Here is an 8,183-nt window from a genome sequence, read left to right as displayed (position 1 = left end):
GAAAAGGCATAAATTAAAAAAGATAATTAATTTGTAAGCAAATACTTGAATGTCCAGTGAATTAGATAGGCAGCGAGCTGGCTGATTTGTGTAATGGAGCATCCCAAAACCCAGTTTGGGTCTATAAGACCGGGTTTGCCCCTCCCCCCCAGCCTTAACGGCAACCCTCCATTGCTTTCTGTTTGATTTTTTAAACAGATACTCTGAATTGAACACCACAAGAATAAATAGAGATCAGCCCCTGCTGTAGTGGCCAGCACTAAAATCCATTTGAGTAATTCAGATCAATAAAGTAAAAGGTAAAGGTAAAGGTACCCCTGCCCGTGCGGGCCAGTCGTGTCCGACTCTAGGGTTGCGCGCTCATCTCGCTCAAGAGGCCGGGAGCTGGCGCCGTCCAAAGACACTTCCGGGTCACGTGGCCAGCGTGACGAAGCTGCATCTGGCGAGCCAGCACCAGCGCAGCACACGGAAACGCCGTTTACCTTCCCGCTATAAAGTGATCCCTATTTATCTACTTGCACTTAGGGGTGCTTTCGAACTGCTAGGTGGGCAGGAGCTGGGACTGAACGACGGGAGCTCACCCCGCCGCGGGGATTCGAACCACCGACCTTACGATCAGCAAGTCCTAGGCACTGAGGTTTTACCCACAGCGCCACCCGCGTCCCATCAATAAAGTAGGAATAATTAATATTTACAAACCAGCAACTTCACACCAGTTTTGGACACTTGCAGCATCTTGCAATGTTAAGAGAGGTGCTCTAAAGAAAAGCACTTTCTACATTTATGAGCCTTCAGAGTAGGCTCATGTTTTGTCCTTTGCCTGGAGGTATAAATGTTGTTAGCATATGTGCAATCACCCCGAGAACTTCAGGCCTGCTCCTGACTGTCAAAATGCTCCTGGAGAGGCTGTAAGCAGCACTTCCTCTGCTCTCAGTCAGCAAAAGGGGATGGCAAGGTGTGCTTCATGGCGTAACTTAACTTGCAGCTGCAGGAGAAGTGTGGATCCCTCAGCCATACCTAAATAGCCTTCAAAGTGCCATTTAAGAGTGCAACATCTAGCTGTGCTGTGGACACAAAGGTTGTGAGGTTGTTCTCCGTAAGGGACACCTGCAAATTCCTGCCTTGTAGCAGGTTGGACTGGATGACCCTTGGGGTCCCTTCACGATATATACTCACCCACTCTCCCACCATCATATGATTCTTTGGAAAGTGCTTCAGAAAGAAGATAGAGAAATAGCATTCCTTTAAGTTAGTTGTAGTTGTTGGCATGCAGAGGGTCGCAAGGCTAGCTGGCTAGCCCCAGTTGGATCGTCTCCTTCCAGCCGTCCAGCTGCAAAGATCCATCTGCCTCTGCTCCGATGTAAATCAGCGACCCAGGCTTCAAAGCCAGGGCACACTATATCAGCCGAGCGAACTGCACATACAGAATAGGCATGAGGCTTGTGGAAGCATACCACAACTATGGATTTATTAATCATAAATCAGGACAAACAGACTCTGCTAACCCAAAAATAGTACCTTGGGTTAAGAGCTTTGCTTCAGGATGAGAACAGAAATCGTGCTCCAGCGGCACGGTGGCAGCAGGAGGCCCCATTACCTAAAGTGGTACCTCAGGTTAAGAACAGTTCCAGGTTAAGAACGGACCTCCAGAACGTATTAAGTTCTTAACCCGAGGTACCACTGTACACACAACAGAAGTTCCCAGCAAACTGTGCTGGTATGTAAACAGACATGTGACATGCAACAGTTCCATGTCTGCAACTAAAGGTGGAATTTTCCAGCAGTAGATAGTCAGGCTTGGTTCCTGAAATGAGTGGGCTTCCTTGCACACATTTCCAGGCAGAAGGGGTAGATGGAGGGTCAGGGTCAGGGTCAGGGTCAGGGTCAGGGTGAGAATATGTATAATCACCCCGAAGGATTCAGGGCTCCTCCTGACTGCTGAAATGCTCCCAAGGAGGACGTAAGCAGCACTTCCTCTGTTTCCAGTCAATAATAGTGAATGGCCATGTTTTCTTCATGGCTGAACTTGCAGCTCCAGGAGAGGTATGGATCCCTGAACTATACCTAAATAGCCTTCAAAGTGCCATTTAAGAGTGCAACATTTGCTGCACAACCAAGGTTGCGGGGTTGTTCCCCATAAGGGACTCCTGCATGTTCCTGCATTGCAGCAGGTTGGACTGGATACCCTTGGGGTCCCTTCCAGAGGTTATATACCATCATTTTTCTTTGGAAAGGGCTTCAGAAACAAGAAACAGAAATAGCATTCCTTAAAGTTAGTTGTATGATGGGAAAGTAGCCTCACTTCCTGTGAGTTACCTTATTCCTTGCACGTTAATTTGAGCTTGGTGCCTCTTTTTACACGGACCCCTCTTTCAGTTCTTCTGGAAAAAATCCACCCCCCTGTTATTTCTCAGGTCTCTATGGGCTGTGCTGAATTCCTGCTCCCAAAAAGGGGGAGGAGAAGGAAGGGGGAAGTTTCGCCTGACAAAGGGAGGGAGAAGAGGGGCCCTCCTGCTGCTGCCTTGTGGGGCGAGAGGGGGAAAGGGGATCTTTTGACACAATATCCAAACAGCTCTTTTAACCAAACACCTGATCCACCCAGCAGTGTGGCAGCCCAAGAGAAGGAAAGAAAAAGAGGCAAGGCAGCTCTTAGACATCTCCATGCAGTTGCAAAAGGTGGGTTGCCTGTATGGGCTCTGCTTTATTCCTTAATGTTGAATGCTACATCTGCCTAAGTCCACTTCCATCCACTGGAAAAGATTCTTAGTAGTAAGGAGTAAAGGGAACGGTGGGAAATACCTAGTTATTTCTATAAATTGGTAAGACCGCACAGTCCCTACACCTCCACAAGGCCTGGTCCTTTTAAGAGGTTCAGACTGCCTTCTCCAAAGGTGGATTTCAGCTCAAACAGCTGGTTGAAAAGTTTCTTTTCCTATCCTCACACCAGTAACCCTGGCAACCTCTCAGAAACAGTCTCTATTCCTCGATGGTCAGGGAGATTGCACTTTCCCACGGTATCTCAAAAAATTGAAACCTTAGCATTTAGTAATGTCTTAATACAGTTTTGGTGTGTGTGTGTGTGTGTGTGTGAGCCCTTAAAAATCAACTGTGCAATGTGGCTCACAGCAGGGGCAAAGCAAAGATTTAAGACTGTCACCAGCTATTCACATTCGCGTACACACATATAGCCTGGGAGCCCCTATGCCACAAGACCAAGTGGGCTGAGCCCCTGTAACGGGCCAAAACCAAAAGCCAGTTGAATCATTTACATTTACAAATACTGGCACGTAGGTGTGTGTTTTGGAAATTTATTTGTAATTGTCAGAGTCACCCGTGGTCCCAGCTCACAAGAGACCAAAGTCCACTGCAGCTTATGTACAAAAGCTTTTATTGAAGAACATTATTAGCTTTACATCCGAGGTCTGTGACTCTACGTCTGTTACCCTTAGACCGCCGAAGTCCCCTCTGAGTCACTCCCGCCCCGACACCAGTTTAAGAGGCTTGTACTGGTCCACCTCTTTCTCTCTTTCCTTTTCCGCAGGGTCTTTCTGCCCCCCTGTGTTCTCTCCCTTCGGGACTCTCCAGAGGCTGAATCCTCTGCCGCCTCCTCCCCCCTCCTTCGGGCTTTGGGACCAGGCTCCTCCCCAGGACTCTCTTCATTTCCGCGCGCCTCCCATTTTGAACTTGGCGCGCGTACGTTGCTCCTGACCTTCCTTTCGACAGTTACACTGCCCTCGATACTACTTTCCTCCCCTTCCGGCAGGACGTCTTGCCCTGATCTCCTTCCCCTCTCTGCTTCCTGTTCTGCTCCTTCTGACACACTGGTCACTCCTCCCCCCTCACTCCGTTCCAGCGGAGCAGCCGGTCTCGCTCTCCAACTCCCACTGGGGGTTCCCCCTTCGTTTCCCTGCTCCTGACTGCTTCCCCCTCTAGCTCCCCTTGGCTTGACCAGAGGGGCTCCCTTTTGGGAGTCCTCCGATTCACTGGACGGACTCATGGACAATCTTGGGTCATTGTCATCCTCTTCCTCGTCAGTCTGGAATCCTTCCCCCTCACTCTGCGTCTCTCTCCCTGAACCCCTGACATCCATCCCCCCCTCGAAGCCCCCCCTTCCCCCCTCCCGGCCCTCGGAGGCAGGTCGTGGGAGCCGCAGCTCCTCAGAGGTAGATGCAGGATACAGTTCGTTTGCTTCAATGTCCTCTGCTAGCAGCTCGGTGTATGTGTGTTCGAATGCGGGTTCTTCACCCAAGGTGTTCTCGGCTCCCTCTTCCATTGCTACTTCGTCTGGTGCTGCCTGCCAAGGCCCCGTCAGCCATTTCTTGCGCCAGTCGTCCTCTGGTTGCTCGTCCCACCAGTAAGAAGGTTCTGTGTCTACCCCCGAACACGATCCCCTGGGCGGGCTTGATTCTGGCGTTCTCTCCTCGGCGGAAGAAAAGCCCCTGAAAGTACTGTTTGAAAGTGTGGGCGTAAAGAGCCAGTCATCAAAATACTCGGCTGGCATGGGTCTATGCGGGAAAAGTGCATGGAACTCGTCTTTCAGAAGAGGTTCGTCTAAAGCGTAGTCCGGCACCCAAATATTGGCACTGGCCGGGGTACCCTCTCTGGCTAGAAAGTATTCTACTCCCTCTACCCCCCATCTCGAGTCCAGGATCTCAGTGACCTCGTTGAGTGGTTCGGCCCTGGGCGCCCCCTCCCTCTCGGGTGACTGAGTGCGTGGGTGCGGTACTGTTTCAGACTCCTGAAACCTGTGCGGGGTCTTGTAGGGAGTGAGCACCGACCTATGAAAGACCGGGTGCACTCTGGAACCTTCGGGGAGGGCCAGTCGAAAAGCTACAGGGTTAATCCTAGCCTCCACCTGGTATGGCCCTAGCTGCCTGTGTCCCAGCTTCTTCTTAGCCAACGACCTGGCTGGCATCGCTTGGGCCGCTAACCATACCCAGTCCCCCACCTGGATGTCCTCTCCCACTCTCCTATGTTTGTCCGCCTGCACCTTATATGCTTGTTTGGCTAGCTCCAAATGTCTCCGCAGCTCCTCGTGCACCTCTTGCAGCTCTGCTGCGAACTGGTCGGCTTCTTGCGTCACCCCCTCTCCCGGTGTTACGAACCCCGGGAAGGTTCTGGGATGACGACCATTGTTCGCGAAGAACGGCGTCACCCCCGTCGACGCATGCTTCGTGTTGTTGTAGGCAAACTCCGCCATCGGCAGGTAGTCCACCCACGCCGCCGGGCGCTGATTGGCGTAACATCTCAGGTACTGCTGCATGATCGCGTTGACTCTCTCTGTTTGACCGTTGGTCTGCGGATGCCTTGCCGACGTTAGGTTGATCTTGACATGCAGGATACCTAGAAGCTTCCTCCAAAAAGCAGAAACAAATTGGCGCCCCCTATCGGACAGGATGGATTGTGGCAGCCCATGCACCTTGAACACGTGATCGATGAAGAGTTTGGCGGTCTGTTCCGCCGTCGCCACCTTCGCGCAAGGAATGAAGTGCGCCATCTTGGTGAACAGGTCCACCACCACCAGCACCGCCGTCTTGCCTCTGGAGCTGGGCAGGTCAGTGACGAAGTCCAGCGCCACCCTCTCCCACGGTTGCTGTGGCGTCTCCAGCGGTTCCAGTAACCCCGCTGGCTTCTGGTGCACTGGCTTGGACCTCTGACAAGTGTCACACCTGGCGACGTAATCCGCTATCTCTCCCCGCATCTGGGGCCACCAAAAGTCCCTGGCCACCAGTTCTATTGTCTTCTCCTTGCCGAAGTGTCCCGCACTGGGGGCGTCGTGCAACTGCTGCAGAACCCTCGCGCGGAGCTCTTCGCCCGGTACGTAGAGGGCCCCTTTGTGAGTTAACAGCCCGTCGCGTAATTGGAACTCATCTTCTCTCTGCGAACCCCTGCGCAGCGCCTCCATCTTGGATTGTGCAAAGCGATCTACTTGCAACGCACGTCGCACCGCGTCCAGGTCGACTGCGATGGTGGCGCACGTCCACGCCTGCGGTGCGAAAATGTGCTTGGCTGCCACTGGCGCTGCTTCCTCGAGATATTGCGGTTTCCTGGAGAGCGCGTCGGCTATAACGTTGGATTCTCCCGGGATGTATTCTATCCTGAAGTCGAAATCCGCGAAGAATTCAGCCCAGCGCATGTGTCTTTGGCTCTGGAGCTTCGCCGTGCGCCAATATTCTAAGTTCTTGTGATCTGTGCGGACCTGCACTGTGTGCTTGGCACCTATGAGGAAGTGTCGCCACGCTTTGAAGGCAGCGTGGATGGCCAACAGTTCTCTGTCCCATATGGTGTAGTTTTGCTCCGCCTTGCTGAGCTTTCGGGAGTAAAAGGCACAGGGTCTCCAATTTCCTTGGGAATCTTCTTGCAGGAGCACGGCTCCCACCGCTCTGTCTGAGGCGTCGGTCTCTACTCGCATGGGTCTGCCCGGATTCACGTGCATCAGCTGCTCCTCGGAAGCGAAGAGGCTTTTAAGCTTCCTAAAAGAGCGCTCCGCCTGTTCCGTCCAAGCGAACTTCTTCTTTTTGGAACTGAGGGTGTCCGTGATTGCTGCTGTCTCCTTTGCAAAACCCCTGATGAATTTGCGGTAGAAATTGGCAAACCCGACAAATCTCTGGACCTCCTTCCGATTGCGTGGGCTCTTCCAGTCTAACACGGCGCGGACCTTGACGCTGTCCATGGCCAGCCCCTTGTCAGACAGCTTGTAGCCGAGGAAATCCACCTCCGTCACATCAAACTGGCATTTCTCCAACTTGGCGTAGAGCCTGTGTTCTCGCAGTCTCTGCAGGACCTCCTTCACGTCTCTTTCATGAGCCTCCTGCGATTCCGAAAAGATCAGGATGTCGTCGAGGAAACACACACACTTCTTGTAGAGAAGCCCCGCCAGCACGTGATGCATAAAGGCTTGGAAGACGTGAGATCCATTTTGGAGACCAAACGGCATAACTCTGTATTCATACGTGCCCAGAGGCGTGAACATGGCCGTCTTCCACTCATCGCCCTCCCGGATACGGATGAGATTATACGCTCCACGCAGATCCAACTTGGTGAAGATCTTCCCCTTCCGCACGGTCGCTAGGAGGTCATCAATCTTGGGCATGGGGAAGGCCTTGGGCTTGGTCATGGAATTTATGGCCCTGAAATCCACAATGAGTCTTTTCTGGGACGTGTCTTTCTTCTTTACAAAAAACACAGGACTGCCCCCCACTGCTTTGGACTCCCGGATGAATCCACGCTTCAAATTATGCTCTATGAACTCCCTGAGTTCTTGCATCTCGTCCTCAGACATGGAATACAGCTTCGCAGTCGGCAGCTGCGCCCCCGGCAACAGGTCAATCGCGCAATCGTAAGGTCTGTGGGGCGGCAGCCGGTCAGCTTCCTTCTCGCAGAAAACCTCCAGGAAACTCTCGTACTTGCGAGGAACTGCCTGCGCCATGCCAAGTTGCAGCTGCTGCTCCGCCCCTTCCTCCTGGCCGGACTGGATACAATGTTGAGCACAGTACGATGAGCAAAAGGTGATCTGCCGTTGGTACCACACTATCGCAGGACTGTGTCTCTCCAGCCAACTCATGCCTAGTACTATAGGCGTGTCCGACAGGCGGGTGACATTGAAGCTGATGACTTCTCTATGATGTCCAATCCGCATCTCCATGGGAGGCGTCTGTTGCACAACTTGTCCTCCCAGCAATTTCCTGCCATCAACCGTGACTACGTTTAGAGGTGTTGTCGCGGGCAGAAGCGCTATGCGATGCTGCTTGACGAAATGCACCCCCACAAAGTCCGCGTTGCTCCCAGAATCGATCGTGATGGGGACTTCCAGGGTGGTTCCGTTCGGCAACTGGAGTGTTGCAGTGAGCTGCACCGTTGGCTTGGGTGGTAAAGGGTCTGTACGTTGCAAAGGCACTGGGGACTGCTCTACAGATTCGCCTGGCTGAGCCCCAGCAGCTCTGCTTCCAGCCAGGCACTGTCGTTTCCCTGAGGCTGCTCCTCTTGCATCACTTCTGCTGCCACTGTTGCTAAGGCTGCAGTGTGCTTCTGGGGCCTCTGGGGGCACTCTTTCGCCATGTGTTGTGCACTGTCACAGATGTAACATTTCCTGTTCCCTCTAGGAGGCTTCGCCTTTACTGCACCGGATGCGGGGACTCTGGCTGTTGCTTGAGCCTTAGCACCACCAATTTCCATCGGTTCCT

This window comes from Podarcis erhardii (assembly GCF_964252035.2).
Source record: "Podarcis erhardii genome assembly, chromosome: 4".
Lineage (NCBI taxonomy): Eukaryota > Metazoa > Chordata > Lepidosauria > Squamata > Lacertidae > Podarcis > Podarcis erhardii.
Note: the sequence above shows the minus strand (reverse complement) of the source record.